This window comes from Gorilla gorilla, chromosome 18 (assembly GCF_029281585.2).
Source record: "Gorilla gorilla gorilla isolate KB3781 chromosome 18, NHGRI_mGorGor1-v2.1_pri, whole genome shotgun sequence".
Classification (NCBI taxonomy): Eukaryota; Metazoa; Chordata; class Mammalia; order Primates; family Hominidae; genus Gorilla; species Gorilla gorilla.
This window is the reverse complement of record NC_073242.2, coordinates 92,619,729-92,644,333: the sequence shown is the minus strand read 5'-3', so window position 1 is coordinate 92,644,333 and position 24,605 is coordinate 92,619,729. Positions and strand designations below refer to the sequence as shown.

Here is a 24,605-nt window from a genome sequence, read left to right as displayed (position 1 = left end):
ACACACCACACACAAACAAAACACCACCCTGAGATATGTTGTGTGTTATTGCATAAAACATTTTGAAAACCATAGATCTGAAAGAACAGTCATTGAATTATTTGGAGCCAAACAAAGAATAAATATTACCCTAAGGACCTCTTGGATTATCTATTCAGCTTAACTCTTAAAGAGAAAAATGTAAAAAGAGAACAATTAAAAATCTGGTGCCACAGTATAATTTTTAGCCTTGCTCTGTCTACATGCTTAATCTCTGTCCTATTTCCTCATATAAAAAGAGAGCAATGGAGTAATCTATTTCAATGGCATTTGTTTTCAATGAAATTATCAGTAAACCTGAATCATCTATGGCTTCCTAACATTGAAAAGTGATTATATCATTTCATTTGCTGTATCAAATATTAATTAAATGTCTAGCACAAGCTATGCACTATATTAAAGCTCAATTCAACACTTACTAGAGACCTGCCTTGGTACTTAGATGTGGGACTGTGTGTAGTTCTCTATCTCAGCATGAAAGAAAGAGCAGGGATAAGATCCATATATTATGTGAGACATAATCCCAACAAATCATTGCAATCACTTTGGAGAATAAATATATGTCTCTCTTTTTTTTACAGTTGAGCAACCTAAAGCTTAGTTATATTAAACAGCTGTTCACGGGTATGAAACAATAATATGAAAAAGCCAGGATTTGAATTATGTCCTACAAAGTCTAAACTCAGGCCCCTTACGTTGTAGTTAGTGTTGTTAGGAGCAATGATAATTGTTCTTAACCTGATATTGTCAGATTCAGCCTTCTGGTACTTGCTGGAGCCCTAGTTTACCACAATTGATTTGTAGTGCTTCTTGAAAATATTTCTGATTCTTCCATTGTGTGACATTCTAAATTTCCCCTGACTACACCTTCCACCCCTCCTGTTAGAGTACCACGTTGGAATTACCTTCTGTAGCAACCTTAGCTGTGATATCCCCTATCATTTTGAAATGAACACCTTGTCTCAGAAATCTCCACTTATTCCAAGATTCTTAGACTCCAGGCATGCACTGATACTAAAAACAATTTTAGTGGTCACCCCAAGATGTTCATTTAAAGTAAATAAAATAGTACTCTTACCCTTGAATGTCTTAGTCTCATAAGAGAGAATAGCATATAATTACCAACATAGGCAGTGCACGATGTGAGGCACAGGATAGGAATTCCTGTCATTTACCAGTTTAGAAACATGCTCATGTAGAAAACATGATATTCTTTCCTAGAGGGCCCTGAGTTGTCACTATAAAACATTGTTTAAATGCTGTCAAAATCAACTTTTTTAGGAAAAGTCAAAGACCCCTATGGATCTGAATATGTAAGACGATTATGATGTTGAGAAATAATATAGTGGAAAAAAAGCCATAGATCATTCTACTTTCCACTGTGGGTTGTTTCTCAGTTCCTTCTTGGTAACTTGGTTTTCCTTTTTTTCCTTTCTGCTAATGTCAGAATCTCAGACTGTCCTGGTAGCTGCCTCTTTCTGTTCTAGTCTTTGCTAACTCCCTAACTACCACCCTGGATATATAGAGTCTTTGTAGTTTTCCAAAAGGAGAAGAAAAGAAAATGTAAAGATTTTTTTTTTCTTTTTCTTTTTTTTTTTTTTTTTTGGCACCACATAAAACATCTAAAACCTCCGAATCTGTCATCCAAATTGTAAACCTGGTGAAATTCTATCTGCTTTTTAACTCTCTTACCAAACAAAGGCATACCTCATTTTATTGTTTTTCACTTTATTGTGTTTCAAAGATATTGCATTATTTTACAAATTGAAGGTTTATGGCAGCCCTGCATCAAGCAAGTCTATTAGCACCAATTTTCCAACAGCCTGTCATCCCTTTGTGTCTTTGAGTAAAATTCTTATACTTCTTTTAATATTTCAAACTTTTTCATTATCATTATACGTTTATGGTGATCTGTGATCAGTGATTTTTGATGTCAATATTGTAATCGTTTGGTGGGGCATCACAAACTGTGCCCATGTAGGAAAGTGAACTTTGTCAATAATATCGTGTGTGTTCTGACTGCTCCACCAATCAGCAGTTCCTCCATTTCTCTGTCATACCTTAGACCTCCCTAATTCCCGAAACACAACAGTATTGAAATTAGGCCAGTTAATGACTCTACAATGGCCTCCACGTGTTCAAAGTGAAAAGAAGAGTCACATGTCTCATTCTTAATCAAAAGCTAGAAACAATTAAGCTTAGTAAGGAAGGTATTTCCAAAACCCATACAGGACAAAAACTAGACCTCTGGTCCAATCACTTGTCCAAGGGGTGAATGCAAAGGAAAAATTCTTGAAGGAAACTGAAAGTGCTACTCCAGTGAACATACAAGTTAAAGAAAGCAAAATAACCTTATTGCTGATACGGAGAAAGTTTGAGTGGTCAGGATAAAAGATCAAACCAGCCAAAGCATTCCTTAAAACAAAACAATCTAATCCAGAGCAAGGCCCTGGCCCTCTCTTCAATTCTATAAAGACTAAGAGGTCAGGAAGCTGCAGAAGAAATTTTTGAAGCTAGCAGAGGTTGATTCACGAAGTTTAAAGAAAGAAGCTATAGACACAACATAAAAGTGCAGGGTGAAGCAGCAAGTCTTGATATAGAAGCAACAGCAAGTTATCCAGAAGATCTAGCTAAGATTATGTTGATGAAACAGTCTTCTATTGAGAAAAAGATACCAACTAGGACTTTTATAACTAGAGAGGAGAGGTCAATGCCTGTCTTCAAAGGACTGACTGACTCTCTTGTTAGGGTCTAATGCAGCTGGGGATTTTAAGTCAATGTCAGTGTTCATTTACCATGTCAAAAATCCAAGGCCCCTAGGAATTATACTAATTCCACTCTGCCTGTGCTCTATTAATGGAATAACAAATCCTGGAGGACAGGATATCTGTTTACCACATGGTTTCCTGAATATTTTATGCCCACTGTTGAGAGCTACTGCTAAAAAAAAATTCTTTCAAAATATTACTGTTAATTGATAATGCACCAAGAGCTCTGATGGAGATACAGAGGGAGATTTATTTTGTTTTTATGTCTGATAACGCAGAATCTATTCTGCAATCCATGTATCAGAAACAATTTTGACTTTAAAGTCTCATTATTTAAGAAATACATTTTGTAAAGCCATAGGTGCCATAGGTAGTAATTTTCTTGATGGATCTAAGCAAAATACAATGAAAACTTTCTGGAAATAGTTTACTATTCTAGATGCCATTAAGAATATTCATTATTCATGGAAGGAGGTCAAAATATCAGCATTAAGAGGACTTTGGAAGAAGGTGATTCCAACCTTCGTGCATGACTTTGAGGGGTTTAAGTCTTCAGCTGGAAGAAGTAACTGTAGATGTACTGGAAATAAACAGAATACTAGCATTAGAAATGGAGCCTGAAGATATGACTGAATTGGTGCTATTTCATGGTAAAACTTTAATAGATGAGGTGTTGCTTCTCATGAATGAGCAAAGAAATTGTCTAAGATGGAAACTACTCCTGGTGAAGTTGCTGTGAATATTGCTGAAATGAAAGCAAAGGATTTAGAAGGTTATATAGTGTTAGCTGACAAAGAGTGGCACAGTCTGAGAGGAATGACACCAATTTTGGAAGATGTTCTACTGTGAGTAAAATGCTATCAAACAGCATCAGATGCTACAGGGAAAATTTATGTGACAAGAAAGAATCAACTGATGTGGCAAACTTTATTGTTGTCTTATTTTAAGAAATTGCCACAACCATCTCCAGCTTTAGCAATGACCATCCTGATCAGACAGTGGCCATCCACAGTGAGGCAAGACCCTCTACCAGCCAAACGAATGCAACATGCTAAAGGCTCAGGTGATTGTTAGAACTTTTGTAGAAATAAAGTATTTTTTAACTAAGGTGTGTACACTTTTTTACGCAAACTGCTATTGCGCACTTAGTAGACTATATATAGATTTAATAGACTTATGATATTTATAAACACCAAAAAAGAAAAAAATCTGTGTGACTTGCTTTACTACAATATATGCTTTATTGTGGTGATCTGGAACTGAGCCTGCAATACCTCTGAGGTATGTCTATGTTGACTATCTGTGATGCCTTTTGTCATCACTATTAACCATGACTATTACACTTTGCTATAATAATTGTGTTATTAAACAAAAATTGTTTCAATGCCTGCCTTCCCTTTGTACTATAAGCATTTTGAAAACTGAGGTTATAACTTATTTATGGTAATAATTCCGGGACAAACATAATACACAAAGTAGGTGGGAATTGAACAATGAGAACACATGGACACAGGAAGGGGAACATCACACACCGAGGCCTGTTATGGGGTGGGGGGAGGGGTGAGGGATAGCATTAGGAGATACACCTAATGTTAAAGGACGAGTTGATGGGTGCAGCACACCAGCATGGCACATGTATACATATGTAACTAACCTGCACATTGTGCACATGTACCCTAAAACTTAAAGTATAATAAAAAAAAAGTAGATGCTAAGTTTATATTTGTTGCAGACGAGTGTCAAAGTAAACACTAAGTTTTCCACTTTTAAAATCCCTTAAAGAAAATACCACATTTAACTTATGCTCTATAGATAGTTAATGCCTATAACCTCAAGGAGACAATTTTCAAACAATAAAATTATCATATACAGATAAGTTAAAATGGTTTTGCAATCTAACAAGGGTTTTGTAAATCTATACCCTAAAGTAAAATGAAAACTTTCTCTAGCTTCTGACTTCCGAATTTAGTTATTAGGATGAGTCTCATGATTCTTCCAGATCAATGTTTGAAATGGATCTTATTATTCTCCCACTGACTCTACTACTCCTTCTGTAATTTTCTAACCAAGTCCATTTTCAGTTCTTGGCTAGCTGAGGTAAAGAATGGAGAATAATTGGTGACCACTTATTTTAAATGGACAGTTTGCATCTGGGGACATTTTGTGATGACAATCCTTTTACTAGGACTCAGTACCTCACAGCACAAGCACATGTAAAAATAATCACATCAATTCATAATAACAACTAAATGGATGTCTTAACACTTTTTCAAATTATTCAGTAAGACAAAGACATGAGAAATCACAATACACATAATATCACAATCTTAATAAACCTCTCTCATTGTGCCAATCATTGTGTCAAGCACTGCATACATCATCTCTGATGCTTACAAAGCCTTTTGCTATGGACATTATTACCCTTGTTTTACAAATTTAAAAAAACCTAGGGTTCAGCATCAGCTAGAGTGATATCCTAAGTCTGAATGACAAGATGTGGCAGAACAATGGAAGCGACTTTGTTTTATTGCAGAAGGGAGGTTCAGTATTTTTTTAAATTTATTTTTTTCCTTTTAGGTCAATGCACAGAAAGAAATCTCTCTCCTGACTTTAGTACAATGGCACGATTGGTGGCCACAGTCCAAGGATGGTTGCTGGTGAGTAGTTACAGATACCCCAAGACACAGCAGGAGTGAGTAATTGGGTTTATGATGGGCAGCGACTCTGGTGTTCACTGCAAGCTAGCACTGGTGTTTTCTGGATGACCTTTGTTAGCTGTGCCAAGAGGTTTCCTTTTTTAATGCTGCTGCTAGATGTCATTAGTAGCAATGGCTGTGAATTTTGTCTTGTCACTTGCACTAACCCCAGAAGAGAATTTTCTAAGGGACTTATATCAGAGAAGGTCACTAGCTCTTTCTGTCATCAAACTACTGGCTTGTGATTAGAAAAGGCAGGTGGGACGTCAATGGAATGGTAAACTGTAGATTTGGGAGAACGCAGGAGAGTAAATTAGAATTAGGCTTCAAGACCAGGAAATCAAAACTACTATTGATCAGAAGGACAAATAAGTGGGGGCCAGGAGTAGGGAAGAGGGAGTGTTATTTTGTTCTCCTTTTCCATCAGAAAGACAAATTAAATTTTACAGTGTTGCACCAAATACTTTTAGGTATTGATTTTGAAATCTATGCTTGACATTTAAGATAACAGAAAAGATACAAGAAAAGGGATGGGGATGTCACCCAGGCATATGGTAAGATGATGGTCTTTTATCAATAGTGATTTTAAAGATCTCCATAGGAGTGGGGCACAATGTGGATATTAAAACAATTTCTGCTTTTGGTCTTATGTGCATTATCTCAAATATTCTTCTCGAAAATCGCATGGGATCTCACAAGGCGTTAGTTCTTCAATGAGGCTGTGAGATTGTGGCTCACTGAAAGGGAAAAATTTCGGCCCTAGAATTGAGGCTGTCAGAGCTCCCTCTACTGCCTCTCCTTAATTCTAAAACCACATAGCTGTGTTCTGGTGAAAGCTAACAAACTGATCCAGAGGTGAAGTGATTATGGGATTTTCCTGATGCCATTAAAGTAAGAAAATATGTGGAAAGAAGTGCTTCCATGAAAAGTGTCTTTTCATGGAGCACATATTATACTGATTAGAGAAGGGGAGGGTGGAAGAAGTGCTAATGCCTCATAGGCTTAAGGATCTTCATTGTTAAAATTGTGCTTCACGTTTAGAAAGAAGTCACTACTAAATATATGTGCCTTTAAAAATCTTACCAATTTAAGCAACTGTATTGCTGGCATTTTAATCTCTTTGAAGGACTTCTAAAGATGACAGACTTTCATATGTTTCTAACATTTGAGAAAAATCATGAACAAAATTTCCAAAATGCTACCCTTTTATAGCACACTAGAGGATACATACATCTGTCATTCATTTTTATCTATTTGATGATGGGGCTATGTTCTGAGAAATGCATCGTTAGACAATTTCATTATTGTGTGAATATCACAAGGTGTACTTACACAACCTAGGTCACTTAGGCTATGTGGTATATATAGCCTATTGTTCCTAGGCTATAAATCTATAACATACATGTTACTGTATTGAATATGGTAGACAATTGTAACACAATGGTAAGTATTTGTGTGTCTAAACATATCTAAAAATAGAAAAGATACAGTAAAATTATGGTGGTATAATCTTATGGGACCGCCATCATGTATGTGGTTTCTTGTTAACCAATACATCCTTATGGGCCTGGCGCGGTGGCTCATGGCTGTAATCCCAACACTTTGGGAGGCTGAAGCGGGCAGATCACTTGAGGTCAGGAGTTCGAGACCAGTCTGGCCAATATGATGAAACCCCGTCTCTACTAAAAATACACAAATTAGCCAGGAGTGGCAGGAGGCACCTGTAATCCCAGCTATTGGGGAGACTGGGGCAGGAGAATCACTTGAACCCAGGAGGTGGAGGTTGCAGTGAGCTGAGATCACGCCATTGCACTCCAGCCTGGGAATCACAGAGAGACTCCTCAAAAAGCAAAAAAACAAAACAAACAAAATCCTTATGTAGCACTTAATTATATAGCGTTATGGTGAGCCCTACTATGTGATAAGCTCAATAAGATTGGATTCAAATATTATCTCTCTGGTAATTTTGTCTTCATAGCTTCCTTGTCTTGCCAGCAAAATTTATTTTCAAACAATGTTCCCACTGCCCACATTTTAAAACCTTAAATAGTATGTAACTAAATTTATTCCACTTCCACTGACTGCAGTCTTTTAAAGGGTATTTCAGAAAGTAAGACCAGTGTTCATAGGATCCAAGCCAGGAAACCCTACATAGGAAGGACCTGGACATGATCAGGAACTGTTCAGTTTGTCTGAAGCACCAAAAGAGAGGCGATGAGGAATGAGACGCTACTGAAGAAGTGTACAGGCCATGATTGGTACTGGGCCACAAAGTCTATGCTAATCTTTGATTAAAAAGCAGTGTAAAGCAAAGGAAAGGTTTTAAGTATAGACATGCTGAAATGGGAAATGATGGGACTGGTGTTTTTAAGATTCGTTAGCCATGGTCACGAGAAGGGGGTGCAGAAAAAAGTAGTTGAAAGCTCTAAATAATGTTTCTTGGCCAGGCAGAGTGCCTTACTCTCCTAATCTCAGGGATTTGGGAGGCTGAGGTGAGAAGATCGGTTGAGCCTACATGTTAAAAAACAGCTCGAAAAACATGGCAATACCCGTCTCTACAAGAAAATTAAAAATTAAAAAAAAACTAGGCAGGAATGGTGGTGTGTGCCTGTAGTCCCAGTGACTTCAGAGGCTGAGGCGGGAGGATTGCTTGAAACTAGAGTTCTAGACTGCCGTGAGCTAGGATTCTGCCACTGCACTCCAGCGTAGGTGATAGAGCAAGACCTGTCCCCAAAATAAATACATACATAAATGAATTAAAATAAATAATATTTCCTATCTTCAAGACACTTTCAGTATGATATGTTAGAGGTGACATGTAATGCATATTAAATGATTTTATTTATTTTATTTATTTATTTATTTTTTGAGATGGAGTCTTGCTCTATCGCCAGGCTAGAGTGCAGTGGCACAATCTCGGCTCACCACAACCCCCGCCTCCCGGGTTCAAGCAATTCCCCAGCCTCAGCCTCCCGAGTAGCTGGGACTACAGGCACGTGCCACCACACCTGGCTAGTTTTTTTGTATTTTAGTAGAGACTGGGTTTCACCATGTTGGCCAGGATGGTCTCAATCTCCTGACCTCGTGATCCACCTGGCTTGAACTCTCATTTACTGGCACCCTGCCCAGTAAATAAAGTATTATGTAATGTAAATTTTAATTACACTTTTAACTTTGAAGTAGTTGTAGATTGGTGTGCTGTTTTAAGAAATAATACAGAAAGATCTCACATATGGTTCACACAGTTTCCCCCAATAAAAATCTCTTAAAAAACTAATACAGTAATATCACAACCAATATAGTGCTATTTGTACACTTAAGATACTGAGCATTTCCATCACTGCAAAGATCCCCTATATATACTAAGCATTTCCATCACTGCAAAGATCCCCTATATTTCCTTTTTAAAACTAAACTCCTTCCCTCCTGCCCAATATCCTCTTTAAGCCCTAGCCATTAGGTCTCTTCTTCATCTCTGTAAATTTGTCATTGCCATAATGTTACATGAATGACATAATACAGTATATAGCCTTTTGGAATTAACTCTTCTTCACTGAGCATAATACTCTGGAGATCCATCTAGATTATTGCATATATCAATAGTATGATCTTTTAAAAATTGCTGACTAGCATTTAATGGTATGGGTGTATAATAGTTAATGTCAGCTTTCATCCATTGAAAGATATCTGGGCTGTTTCCAATTTGTGACTGTTATGAATAAAGCTGCAATAAACATCCATGAAAAAGTTTCATGCTAACACAAGCTTTCCTTTATTTGGGGTAAAGGGTGAAGAGTACAATTGTTTGGTCTTGTGGTAGTTGCATTTTAAATTATTTAAAAAATATATTTTCCAGTGTTTCCGTGTCATTTTAAAGTTCCCATATGGAAAATATGAATGAATCAGTTTCTCAGTACCCTCATCAGCATTTGTTGTCTATCTATCTATCTATCAATCGTCTACTTACCTATCATCTATCTTCTATCTATCATCTATCTATCTTCTATCTATCCTCTATCTATCATCTACTATCATCTATCGTGTATCTGTCTATCTATCTATCTATCTATCTATCTATCTATCTATCTATCTATCTATCTTTCTATCTATCTATCTTATCACCATTTTAATAGATGTTTGATGATGGCTCATGTGATTTTCATCTGCATTTCCCTAATGGGTAATAATATTGAACTTCTTTTTATGTGATTATTCGTCTTTGGTGAAATGCGCTTTATATCCTTTGACTATTTTCTAACTGGATTTTTTAAAATGTTGAGTTTTGAGAGGTCTTTAGATAGCCTTGAGACTAGTTCTTTAATGGAGGTATAGTTTATACATTTTTCTTTCAGTCTGTAGCTTGTCTTTTCATCCTATTGCCAGAGTCCTCACAGAGTAAAGTATACTGATTTTGTTGAAGTAGAATTTATCAATTTTTCATGGTACGGATTGTGATTTTGTTATCCAGTCAACGAACCCCAACCTTACCTCTTCCATAGCCCTTGATCCCAAACATTTTCTTCTGTTTTTTTTTTTAATAATTTTTATTGTTTTTTTAAATTAACTCTAGAATCTATTTTTATTTAATTTTTATATAAGATGTAAAACTTAGATTGAGGTTCATTATTGCCTATGGAGTTTTAATTGCTCCTGCACCATTGATTTAAAAGTTATCTCTACTGCATTTAATTGTTTTTTACATTTTTGTCAAAAATCATATGTTACATATTCATGTGGTGTTAGTTCTTGACCCTCTATTCTGTTCCCTTCAACTACATTTCTTTTCCTCCAATAATACCACAGAGTCTTGATTACTGTAGCGATTTAATAAGTGTTGAAATGAGGTAGACTTTTTCTCTCTCATTTTACTCTTATTTTTCAAAATTGTTTTAGCTATTCTTGATTAGTTTCCTTTTCCTATATATTTTAGAATAATCTTGCCTATATTTCTAAAAGTTCTTGTTGAGATTTTGATAGCAAATGAATAAAAACTTTTATATCAATTTGTGGATAATTGATATACTACAAAGTTGAATCTTCCAGTCTATGAACGTGAATTTCTTCATTTATTTACATCTTTAATTTCTTTGATCAGCATCTTGTAGTTTTCAGCATATTACTCCTGCATGAGTTTTTCAGATTTATATGTAAGTATTTTATTTTATTATTTATTCAATTTTGGTGTCCACATGTTTATTGCTAAATAATAGGAATACATTTGATTTCTGTAAGTTTATCTTATGTCATACAACCTTATTGAAATCATTATTATTTATTGAATACATTTTCTTGGTAGGTTTCCTGGGATTGCCTATATAGACACTAGTGTTATCTGCATATTGAGGCATTTTATTTATAATTTGCATGCCTTTTATTTTTTTTGCCAGCCTTATTGCACTGTGTTGTAAAAGAGTGATGAACACGGATAATCTTTCATTGTTCTCAACCTTAGTAGGAATGCATTCAGTCTTCTATCATTAAGTAAATGTAAGCTGTAAGTTCCATAAATGCTCTTTATCAAGTTCAAATGTCTTCTTAATCATTGGTTTAGTCATTTTTATGATGTCACTTTAAAATCTTTGGAAGATAATTCTAATACCTCTGTCATCTCAGTGCTGACATCTTTTGGTTGTGTTTTCTGTTCAATTTGTGATGTCTCTGGCTTTTTGTATTAGAGGTAACATCATGGGATGTGCCTGTGGCCTTATTACTACTTGGCGGTGGTGAAAGTCCTTTACTAGGCTTCCTCTGACACCACCCCAACTGGGAGGTTGCCGAGACCAGCTCGGTCAGGGAGACCCTAACCTAGCAGCGCTAGAGGATTTAAAGACACACACAGAGAAATATAGAGGTGTTAAGTGGGAAACCAGGGGTCTCACAGCCTTCAGAGCTGAGAGCCCCAAACAGAGATTAACTCACGTATTTATTAACAGCAAGCCAATCATTAGCATTGTTTCTATAGATATTAGATTAACTAAAAGTATCCCTTATGGGAAACGAAGGGATGGGCTGAAATAAACGAATGGGTTGGGCTAGTTATCTGCAGTAGGAGCATGTGCTTAAGGCACAGATAGCTCATGCTATTGTTTGTGGTTTAAGAACGCCTTTAAGCAGTTTTTCGCCCTGGGTGGGCCAGGTGTTCCTTGCCCGCATTCCGTAAACCCACAACCTTCCAGCATGGATGTTATGGCTGTCATGAACATGTCACAGTGCTGCAGAGATTTTGTTTATGGCCAGTTTTGGGGCCAGTTTAAGGCCAGATTTTGGGGGGTCTATTCCCAGCAGGAGTTGAGGGGTGCCTTGTTACTGCTGGCATGGGGGTGCAGGGCTGGAAGTCTAGGCTGACCATATGTCTCTTCTGATACCATATGAGAAGTGGAGATGAAAGCTACCATGTGATAGCGATGAAAGTTCTGGCTCACTTTTCTGATGCTACTCTGGTGCAGGTTTTGGGAAACGTCATTCCAGCGTGGTAAATGAGGTGGAAGTCTAGATTTATCACTCCAACTCTGCTAGTGTTAATGAGAGTGGGGCCACAGTTTTGTTGTGGTGTTTGACTAAAGTAGATTATTTTCTGAAATGTTTCTTTCTTGCTAGAAGTTCCTTTTCTGGCCTTTCAGCTAAAGATAGCAGACTTTAATTGGGGATTTTTGTCTGTAGCCATTGGCATTTCTGGGATGGTGGCTTCTTTAGCTCTGGGTCTGGGATAAATAAGGTGAAAAGGAAACCCAAGGAATTCACTACTGTGGCATTCCTTAGGCCCAGGGTTCCCCAGCACTCTTCTCTTCTTCTCTCCTTCACAATGTTTTTATGTGTGTCTTATATATAATGCCCTAGGTTTTTAGTTGTACTTAGCAGAAGAAATAGAACAAAGTATATCTATTCATCTATTCTGTGTTTCGAGAAAGGAAATTCTCAAGAACACACATTTTCATAAAGTCTAGACTCCTTTAGCAGCTCTTGTGAGATAAAGCAAGAAAGATGATCAGTGTTAGAATACATAAAGTGAAGAAAAAGAGGGTGTTTGAAGGATTTCAAACACAGCAAACATTTTGAGGACCAAATATTAGTTTATAAATGTGTGATATTGATTGCAAACCAAGAGTAGCTTTACTTGATAATGTTAACCATAGCTTCGTAAATTTCATAATGTGAGCCTTGGCTTTGTTTGCTTGTTTATTTATCCTTAATCACTTCAGTTCTGATACTTCATATACTTCTAATTATTACATATTGATTATTTTGAAAACACCTACAGTTAGAACAAAAGGCATTATAGGACTGTAGTATTTTCAGGATTGATGTTACAGAAAACAAGGAGAAAGAAAATAGGGAACAATAAAATAATAATTTCACCCTTTTAGAGAGAAACATGTTGTTGATATGCTGAATTACAACACGTTCTATGTATGTACTGCAATACACAATGGCAGAAATGCAACTGTAGTTGTTATTAAACATCAAATATTTTACTGTGATGCAATCACATTATGTTATAGAGGAGTGAATGGCATTTTCAGTTTTTCTTGGGCACTTGGTGCAAATCTAGTTATATTAAAAGCCAGAGTTGGAAAATCAATGTGGCACTTTGCTGGTTGATTCCAACGTCAGTGAGAATTGTTAAGACAACAGTCAAGGATCTAACAGTTGTACTTAATGAGATCCAATGAGACTCAATTTGATCTGTGGAACGCTTTTGGTCCATGCTGACACTCTAAGGTCCATATCAACAAGTGAAAAAGAAAAACAATTAAACAATTCAGAATAGTAGAAAAAGTCTGCTTTGTACCATAGGTAAACTTGTTTAGGTAATGTAGAAGAACATGTTTTCTAAAATGTGCAGAATGATATTTCATTACCACATGCCCTTGTGGTATCTGGCCAGGATGGAGATTTATTTCTCCTCTCTTTTGTTACTGCCTTAATTGCAGAATGGAGATTTATTTCTCCTCTCTTCTGTTACTGCCTTAATCAATATATTGTAACAGAAACGACTTTGTATAGGATTCATAGCTATGTTATTAAAACAGCATACCTTTGGGAGGCCGAGGCGGGCGGATCATGAGGTCAGGAGATTGAGACCATCCTGACTAACACGGTGAAACCCCGTCTCTACTAAAAATACAAAAAAGTTAGCTGGGCGTGGTGGTGGGCAACTGTAGTCCCAGCTACTCAGGAGAATGGCGTGAACAAGGGAGGTGGAGCTTGCAGTGAGCCGAGATCACTCCACTGCACTCCAGCCTGGGTGACAGAGTGAGACTCCGTCCCAAAAAACAAAACAAAACAAATAAATAAACAAAAGTATACCTTTCTTATGGCTCTCTCTCTCTGTCTGTCTTCCTCTCTTCTTTTCCTTTTATTCTCTCTCTCCTACCTTGTTCTTGCCTTTGGAAACAGGCTACCATTTTGTAAGGAATCTCAGATCACATGGAGAGGACATGTTACTGCCCCAGTTGACAGGTCCAGTTAAGTTCTAAAGAGACATGAGAGGAGAGCCAGAGTCAACTGCCAGACCTGTGAGTGAATGAGTGCACAGTTCTTTCCAACACCAAGCTTGCAGGCCACCAGAGCTGACTTCACATGGTATGCTTGTGGAGTGTGAATGCAATTAGGAGTCAAGTACACCTGTGACATGGGAAAATTATTTAATCTGCTGAACAGTGGTATTACCTTCTGCTAAAAAAAGAATATCTATTGTTATGGTTGTTATACAAATTAAATAACACGATTGCCATAAATTGCTTATTAGAGGGCTGTGGATATTCTGAACATGAAATAAAGCTTGATATCCTTTCTTCTTTGTATATTTAAACATAACTGTGATGTTTGAAGTACAGTAGTCTGCCCTTATCCATGGCTTTGCTTTCTGTAGTTTTTTTACCTGTGGTGAACCATGATCTGAAAATACTAAATGAAATATTCCAGAAATAAGCCATTCCTGAGGTTTAAATTGCCCGTTCTTCTAAGTAGCCTGATGAAATCTTGCGCTATCCCACTCCTTCCTGCCTGGGATACAAATCATCTCTTTGCCCACTGTATCCACGCTGTAGAGGCCCCCAGAACATTAGACTTAGGAGGCTTCTTGGTTATCAGATCAACTGTCGCACCATCACAGTGCTTGGGTTCAAGTACTCTCCACTATTTCAGCAATCCCCTAGGGGTCTTTGAATGGTTCCCCTGTGGGAAAGGGCAAATCGTGTAATTTAGATAGTCTGATAATAGAGAATGTGAACTTCATTGAAAATAGGTAGATAGGTTATGTTAAGAAACTTTGAATTCAGGCTTCAGGGAGCAAAACAGTGCTCTTTTACATGTTTTAATGCTGCTGATAGAGAAAAAAAGACAATAAAGAGAACCCTTCAAGACAATCCTTTAAGGTAAATGTTGTGGCAAATCAGAAAGCGTCCAGAGAAAAAAAAATGAAATTTTTGGGAGAAGAAAGGATGACAATAAAAAGTCGAAATGGATTCATCTAAGTTTAAATTTGGAGGACATACTTAGGTCTCAGAATTGATGCCTGGAGAAAACAATGCACTGAAAATCACATTAAACAACAACAATAGAAAGACAAAGGATAAATTAGCTAATTCTAGGGTCTCGGGGTTAAAAGGTTCTGATAGGTTTATCTGAAATCTGGCACTTGAACGTCTATGAATACATAGATTCCCATGTATTTAAGTGGTATCCCAAACCACTGAGACATCTTTTTCCATTTCTGGTTGTTTTAAGTGTTTGCTTTCCATTGTATCAGTATCTTTTCCTGAATACATAGGGCATTTACTCTGTTTTAGAGTCACAAAGATAGCATGTTATTCTTTCCCATGAAACACTGTGATGGTTTAAGAAAATCGCGATCTTCATTAAGGGTTTTCTTTTTCTTAGGAAAATCAAAATGAAAAAATACTTTCAATGACTGCGTGCAGGGCTTGCTTCGAAATCTTCTCACATCCTGATATCCTTCCTTCGGACATGCTCTGTTTGCACTAAGATAATTGAGTAACACGGAATATATATGTGATTTACAAAGTATAAACAACAGAAACTATGACTGTGACTTTACAAATGTATTCAATATAGATTGTATTTGTTATTTATAGAGTGTATAGGTCTGATTTTGTGACTTCAGAAATACAAATTGTGATGACTGTCAGGGTATAATCTTGGCATTCTATTAAATGACTATTACTTGAATTTAGAAATGAATTTCAATGTACTGAAGAAAGGTTGGGGGAGGGGTTTTATATTATAACATGTCTTGAAAAAACAATTCTCCCTCATTTGCTAATTGATAAAAACATTTTTAAAAACAGTGATCACATGTCCACATGTTGGAGATATTGCTTTGATTATGGTTTCTTTAAAACTCTCGTGATTATTTTGTATTAACAGTGAGTAAGAAACTCAATTGGTCACGGACAATCGATTATTATTTGAGAGATGATTATTTGATAAGCATTACTGCTACATTCTAGAATTTCACAGTCCCTGAGAAACTGATTGATGTAAATGATGACTGCAGTTGTGGCTAAGAAAGAATTCTAATATAAAAAGATATTTCATGTGATATTGACCAATTTCCCCCTTTCAGTGTAGAGTTTTTTCAGTAATAGAGGTTTCCCTATATAACGTGTCAGAAAAGACAAACATCCCAAGCTAAATTATTGTAAAATATAATAAAGATATTATTATGATGTTGCAAAAAGTAATTATCTAAGGCCTTTGACTAAAGAATGGGAAAGCTGAAATTTGTGAGGCACATCTGGTATAAAGCCCATTTCTTGCTATACTATTTTATTTTTAAAACACTTTTGTTTCATTATTGTAGCAGAACCAACAATAGAAATGCATTTGAGTTGTTTTGTTTTTCAATGTAAAAGGAAGAAAATTATGCTTTTTTTTTTTTTTTTGGCTATCCGAATGCCAGATTTCAGATAAACTAAAAGTGAAAAATACGTACTAAAACAAAAAGAAATGCAAAAGGCTAAGAGTTTATTAAATAATGCTTAGTAAGTTCCAGGGTGTTTTAGTCTCATGGTTGAAAGCACCCATTTTTATAGATTAGCAACAGAAACTGAGGATCAGAACTAAATATATATTTTAAATGCTATGGATTTACTTTATTCCCATGACTGAAAGGATATGCAGTAACTATGGAAAAGAAATGCATTGATTCCAGATATTCCTGACTTATACATCTTCACTTAATAGCTTCACTTATTAGAATTCTTCACTTATTAGCTTATATGAGAGCCTGAATTATCTTTTTTTTTTTTTTTTGAGATGGAGTTTCTCTTTTTTGGGCAGGCTGGAGTGCAATGCCATGATCTTGGCTCACTGCAACTTCCTCCCCCCAGGTTGAAGTGATTCTCCTGCCTCAGCCTCCTGAGTACCTGGGATTACAGGCGTGCACCATCACGCCCAGCTAATTTTGTGTTTTTAGTAGAGACAGGGTTTCACCATGTTGGCCAGGCTTGTCTCGAACTCCTGACCTCAGGTGATCTGCCCGCCTCTGCCTCCCAAAAGTGATGGGATTACAGGCATGAGCCACCACGCCCAGACGGGAATTCTCATTTTTTATGAGTATTACAGGTGAAATATCCAGACAACTAACAGGGCAGAAGACTCATTTTTATCAAAGAAATAAAAATAAATTTTTGTTTTTTTGGAAATACTGTGTAAAGATTCATTGTAAAATTTTCCTCAGCATGTTAACAGAGAAGGTTTTCACTCTCCTCTGTGCATTTTTTTTCCAGTTTGAATTGACAAGGAGTCAAGTTTCTCTAGAAGGCACAGAGTAATCTATATTGAAAGATTCTTATTGGTTGAAAAATGTGTGGAGGGCAGAGTTATCTCGCTTTCATGGTGATCCAATCTACTTTGTTGGCACACTTAGATTCTGATCTACAGATGCTGTTTAGAACTGAAACCAAGCATACTCTTTACATGCTATTTTCAAAATTAGAAAAAAAGAACCTGAGTTATATTTCTATAGTGTTGAGCCTATTTATGTGGGAGCAGTCAACTTCACTAGCATTTAATGCTGGTCAATATATTAGAATTCCTCAGCCTTGTTCACTTATTATTTTTTCTTTTCTTTTTTTTCCTTTTATTTTACAAAAAGCATTCTGTGAACATCTGATAAGTGCTAGGTTTTGTGTACCTATACATAAATCAGGAACAATACAAAAGTATAACTATTTTGAGACAACTCCCAGCATGGTTGTAGGATAATCTTCATGAATCTGGTCCTCTGCAAAACTGTAACTGTTGACAATTATTAAAAATAAACACATAAAGTGTATGAAATCTATCTTGGGGGCTTGCAGCAAATGAAGGAACATTCCTTCAACAGAACCTACTAAATTCCAATGAGAAGAGTGAGGGTTAGTGGAACATGACCCATGACTCACTGCTTCACTCTTCTTTACCCCAGATTAACATTATAGAAACTCCAGGTTATGTGGGCAAAAAAAATGAGGCTTCCTCCTTCTTAGATCTCAAGTAGGCACTATAGCATCTCATCAGGAGGAATAGGCCACCAGAATTTTTTATTCCCACCCCTCAGTTTCATATTGCAGAGAATAAGCTTCAGATGAGTGAACCCAAGAGATCAAGGGCTCTGTTCTTACATCTATCCCACACTCATATAATGGAGGTCCTATCCAACAAATAGCAGATCATCATTTCTGTACTATAATGTAAAATTATGTTAGTTTCTATAAAAAAGTATACTAGGATCTCAAAAGTGTATCTGAATTGAAAGAATAAATAATCAGAAATGCAGAGACATATTGATACAGATTATGGAATCCAAAAGACAATGAGGGGAAAAAACTAAAGAAGAATAATCAGAGCTTTAGAGAAATTTAGGACACCATTAAGTGTGCCAGTGTATGTACAATGAGAGTACCAGAAGAGAAAGAAAAGAGCAGAAAAATACTCAAAGATACAATGGCTGAAAATTTTTCAAATTTTGGGAAAAACCTGAATCTACAAATCTAAAAACCCCATTGAACTCTAAGTAAGATAAACACAAAGAAATTTACATCTAAAAACATCATAGTAAAAATAATAAAAAACAAAAACTACGAAAAATATCTTGAAATTAGAAAAAGAAAACAATTCATATGTACAAAAGGACTCCAATAAAATCAAGAACCAACTTCTTATTAGACAAAATAAAGGGTAAAAAACAGTTATATGACATACTCAAAATGCTACAAGAAAAGAAAAACATCATCCAAAACCCAGCAAAACTATATTTTGAAATTAAGATGAAATAAGAGCAATTCATTGTAAATAAAAACTGAGGCAATGTGTTGCCAGCAGACTTGTAAAAAATATTAAAGAAAACTTTTCAGGATGAAAGCAAATAAAAAAGACAGTAATTTAAATTCATTAGGAAATGAACCAAACAACACTGGAGTACCAGTAAAGGTACTGTACATAATATTTACCCGCCTTTATTTTCTTAACTGATTTAAAAATCTCTTGTCGGAAAAAATAATTATAAAATATTATATGGTGTATATATTACATAGAGATATATTTTGCAATAACAGCATAAAGAAGATGGGTGGAAGCAAAGATGTGTAATTGTAAGCATGTGGCATCAGGTGGTAAATATAATAAATAAGAATATTTAATAAAATAAAAAAATAGATGAAGAGAAACAGAAATGGTAAATAAAAGCATAATTTAATAAACTCTAAAAGCACATAAACTATGTCAATAATTACCTGAAATAAAAATTGAATAAATTGTTCAATCCAAAAAAAAATTGTCAGCCTTGATAAAAAAATAAAATTCTGCTCATGTTGTCTACTGGAGAAACCCATTAGATTTAAAAACACAAAAATGAAAAAGTTACCATATGACACAGCAATTTCATTCCTATCTATATATGCTAAAGAATTAAAAATATATGTCAACATCACAACTTATACATAAATATTTATAATAGCGTCATTTATAATAACCAAAAAGTAGAAATAATTTAAATGGTAATCTATTGATGAATGGATGAATAAAATGTGACATATCCCAATGATGGAATATTAGTCAGCAACAAAAGAATTGAGATAGTAGTATATGTTACAAAATGGATGTGCCTGGAAAACCCTATGCTAAGTGAAAGAGGCCAAGCACAAAAGACCGCATATTGCACCTTTTATATAAAATATCCACACCAGTCTCTGGAGATGGAAAGGATAATAATGGTTCCTGATGACTGGAAATATAGGGAATTATGCAGTGGGACTGCTCAAGTGTGCAGGTTTTTTTTTTTTAAGAGTAATAAAAATATTCTAAAATTGGATGTAATAATGTCTGCTCAACTGTGATAATATACTAAAAAAAACCCCCACTGAATTGTATCCCTTAAATGGTTGAATTTTATGATATATAAATTTGATTTAATTAGGTGAGGATATCTCTATTGATGTATAATTACTATTCATTATTTACTATTCATTTAAATAAATTTATTTAGATAATAATATCTATTACTATTATAAATAAAATGATTATATATTTATTATATTTATAATATGGCTACATTGATTTAAAGTGTGGTAAAATATATGTTATAATTTATGAATACATTATTTCCACATATAATTTATGTATATATTATATATTTAATTTTATATATTATACTATAAATTATGTATATAATGTATGTATACATAATTTTAATATCTGTAATTATTTATCTTTATTATAAAAGATACCTGTCTTTATGGAGCTCTAAATCTAATAGTGGTATAAGGAAAATAACAAGGCTACAAAAAAAATCAGTCTGCAAGTATTTTCTTTCCAACCTCTCCATTGGTTTTTCATTTTATTTTGCGTTGCGTTTCATGTTGCTTTATAGCAGGCGTGTCTGTGGATTCTGTCTTTGCTCTCTTGTTTTACCTCATTGAAATATTTATAATGTAGAGCTTTAACAGTGTTGAACATTTCTACTGCTGTCAATTTGCATTTTCTTCCGTGGACTTGAGCTCCAATGGCATTAGAAGAGACTTGAATCTGCTCTACTAATTACTGTCTAAAGATGATTGAGAGACTTAAAGCCAGACATAGTACATTAAAGAAAAGCCAGACTTTCTTTAAACCCATTTGCATGCTCGCTTTCTCTCTCTCTCTCTCTTTCTTTCTGTCATCTCTCAGATCCCTTTAGGCGTCTGCTTATTTCAAACATTGGATTTAAAGTGCTAATGTGTCTTGATTTCTTTCTCAATCAGTCAATTCTTGGTCCATTAAGCAAAGACTAAAATAAAAATGAGAAAACTTAATGGACACCTGAAAAAACTTAGGAATAACCCTCGCTATTCACCAATAGCTGGGTAAAGATAATTACATAATATCAATCAGAAAATTATTTATACCTTTTCACTTGAAAAGCCCTCGATTTTTTAGTAAAAAGCAAATATCTATATTTATTAATTAAGCTAGTGTGACTAGTAGCTGTGTTTTTTTGTAGAATTTATTATATACTAGTCTCTGTTTTACTTGCTTTGGATTAACTCATTTTAAAGCTAGTTTTTCTGATAAGGCAACAGGGATTGATTTATGAAAGTGGAGAGAATAGAATCTTTTTTTAGTGATTTTAAAAGAAGTAGTCAAATATGTTGGTACTTGTCTTAGTGAGAGATGGAATCCTTCTCACCTCCTTCCCCTTGAAACCATGTGGGCTCAGGCTGTTTCAACCAAGAGCCTGTAATACAAGCAATTGTACATTAGGTCAGGATCAGAATCCAGCTTTCATTTTTCTCTCAGGTAGTGTCTGTCCTCAGTGATCATAACTGTTATGTAAGCTGTCTGACTGTTCTGAGCTCACCATGTTGCAAGGAAGCTCAAATTATTCCATATGCAAAAAAACAAACAAACAAAAAAAAACCACATTGGTTCTAAGACTACATTAAGAGAAAAAGATGCCCAGCTCTCTCAGACCTGCTCTTCTAGCTCCAACCACCATCTGACTGTAATTACATGTAAGATATAAAGTCAGAACCACCAATCAAAGCCTATCTTGAATTATTCTACCACAGTATTTATGGGATAGAATAGTTTTTGTTCATTTTAGCCAATAAATTTTGAGATAATTTGTTATTTATCTATTGCTACTCCGAATACTAAGTTCTGTACTTTCTAGTACACCCCCTTTATTTACAAAACCTTAAATCTTGATAAAGCCTTTAAATAATACTTACAATTTGCTACTTTGCTTGAGATTATTCCAAACAATTTCCAAGATATTTAGAGTCGATTTTAAATATCAGAGTACAGCAGTTCAGAGTCTTGAAGGATGCCAAGTTCAGAAATGCTTACAACTTAATAACAATTGGGGCTCAGGAGATAGACAAGTCAAGGACTACAAATGTGGGCATACCAGAATACAGGGTCTTTTTAAGATTTTACTAGTTGCAGTTTGTATCATTTATTAACAATGCTATGTTCTTGCCTTAAAACGCATGATCCTATGTAATTTCATTTAAAAAAGAAACCTTACAGACAGTAGTACCTGTCACTCAGGCAAGATATAATAAGCATAATTGCCCCTACATTTGAAAGGTAAGAGACTCGGTGCTGAAATAAGTTCTTCATTTTACTCGTGATACAGATCAACCCAGTGGCAAAGGCACAACTCAAGTTCACATCTACAGTTATCGTTATGACACAAGTGCTTCTAGATGGGGGAGTAAATAATAAAGTCTCTGTTTCTCTCTTTCTCTCTCCCTCGGTCTCTCTTTAGTGTTTTTCATCCAACAATACCTATGGCTTGACAACTGAGTCCATTTCTCAGATCTGAATGAACCTTACTCCTCAAGGAGTAACACTCCTCCGTACCCAGAAGCAAATACATTGATATGATGGGTCAGGCACAAAGTTTGGAAAACTTTATTGTCCTAAGGAGATATCAAACAACAGGTCAGTTTAGGTTAAATGAGGTCCATATTTTGTTTAAAAAGATTTTTCTGTGATGATATTAAATATAAATAGGGCCTGAATTTCCTCTGCCAACTCTTCTGTGACATTCACAAACAGATCTACTTCTGAGCTCTAGTAAAACCCTTCCTTCTTTTCCCTCCAAATCTTTGGAGTGATGGTGCCTACTTGTTTGCTAAATTCTGAGTTGTCTCATATCTCTTCACTAACTTGTTGTTTCATTCATTGGCTATGTAAACAATTTCCTGTAACAAATATCCTTTTAAAACATATACTAGTTTCTTATTTTTTGAAAGGCAGTATAGCTATTACTATTCCCATTTTACAAATTGAGAAAAAAAGAACAGGAGGAGGTAAAGGAAACAATTTTCCTAAGGTCACGACAAAAGTTATCAAGAGAATCAGGTTTATATAGTCATGTCCCACCTAAGAATATTTTGGTCAACAAAGGACTTTATGTGTAATGGTTGTCCCATAAGATTATAATGGAGCTGAGAAATTCTTATCATTTAGTGATGTCAGAGTGGTCGTAATGGCATAGCACAATCAATGCATTACTCTCGTGTTTGTGGTGATGCTCACATAAGCACACCAACTGCACTGCCAGTCATACAAAAGTCTAACACTTAAAATTATGTATAGTATATAATACTTGATCATGATAATAAATGACTTCGTAACTGATTTATGTATGTACTATAGTATGATTTTGTTTTTTTTTTTGAGACGGAGTCTCGCTCTGCCACCCAGGCTGGAGTGCAGTGGCGTGATCTCGGCTCACTGCAAGCACTACCTCCCTGGTCCACGCCATTCTCCTGCGTCAGCCTCCCAAGTAGCTGGGATTACAGGCGCCCGCCACCTCGCCTAGCTAATTTTTTGTATTTTTAATAGAGACGGGGTTTCACCGTGTTAGCCAGGATGGTCTTGATGTCGTGACCTCGTGATCCGCCTGCCTCGGCCTCCCAAAGTGCTGGGATTACAGGCATGAGCCACTGCACCCGGCCTATAGTATGATTTTTATTGTTATTTTAGAATGACCTCCTTCTACTTATAAAAATAAACGTTAACAATGAAAACAGCCTCAGGCATGTCCTTCAGGATGTATTTCAGAAGAAGGCACTATTATCATAGGAAATAAGAGCTCCATGTGTGTTTCTATCACCGATAACCTTCCAGTTGGAAAGATGTGGAGATGAGCCAGTGATACTGAGGACCCTGACCCTGTGTAGGCTTAGGCTAATGTTTGTGTTACTGTTTTAGTTTTTAACAAGAGTTTACAAGCTAACAAATAAAATTTAAAAAAAATATTAGAAAACTTATAGAATAATGACATAAAGAAAAAATATTTTGTGCAGCTGTCCAATGTGTTTGTATTTTAAGTCTAAAGGTTATTATAAAAATAGTTTAAAATTAAAAAAATAAGAAATTAGAAAGTACAAAATTTGCAATAATATGAGGTTAACTTATTATTAAAGAAAGAAAAATATTTTTTAAATGAATGTGATGTAGCCTAAGTGTGCAGTGATTCTGAAGTCTGCAGTAGAGTACAGGAGTGTCCTTGACCTTCACATTCACTCACCACTCACTCACTGACTCACCCAGAGCCACTTCTAGTCCTTCAAGCTTCATTCATAAGTGTCCTAGACAAGTGTAGCACTTTTTATCTTTTATGTCATGTTTTTATTGTAACTTTTTATATTTATATATGTTTAGATATACAAATACTTACCATTGTGTTATAATTGCCATAGTATTTAGTACAGTAACATGCTGTACATCTTTATAGCCTAGCAATAGACTATACCATATAGCCTAGGTGTATATGTAACTGTAGGTATGCATATATATGTATGAATTTAATTTTAATAATATTAATTTTCTCCCTGAAATATGGAGAGTGAATGAGAGTGTGTATTAAATTTTGAGGAAAAAAAAGGCTTCTTCTCAACATATAAGAATTCCATCAAATATTTTTTTTCCTAAGCTGCTGTAAATGAAGTTATTTAATTTTGGGCTTTGTCTTTTGACTATATGACTATTCAATTAATTATATTCAATTATTATATATATACACATATAGATAGAATTATTTCTATTCAATTAATTACATTCATTATTCATATATTCATATATTCATTATTCATATATTCAT

The 24,605-nt window shown here is 35.2% G+C and overlaps 1 long non-coding RNA gene across 1 annotated transcript in view; it reads left to right on the top strand.

The window, feature by feature from the left end:
- LOC134757516 (uncharacterized) overlaps positions 1-24,605 on the top strand; it is a 492,817-nt gene that overhangs the window by 81,048 nt on the left and 387,164 nt on the right. The window contains exon 2 of the long non-coding RNA XR_010131584.1: positions 5,385-5,464. This is a non-coding gene — a long non-coding RNA (uncharacterized lncRNA). The remainder of the gene's footprint in view (positions 1-5,384; positions 5,465-24,605) is intronic.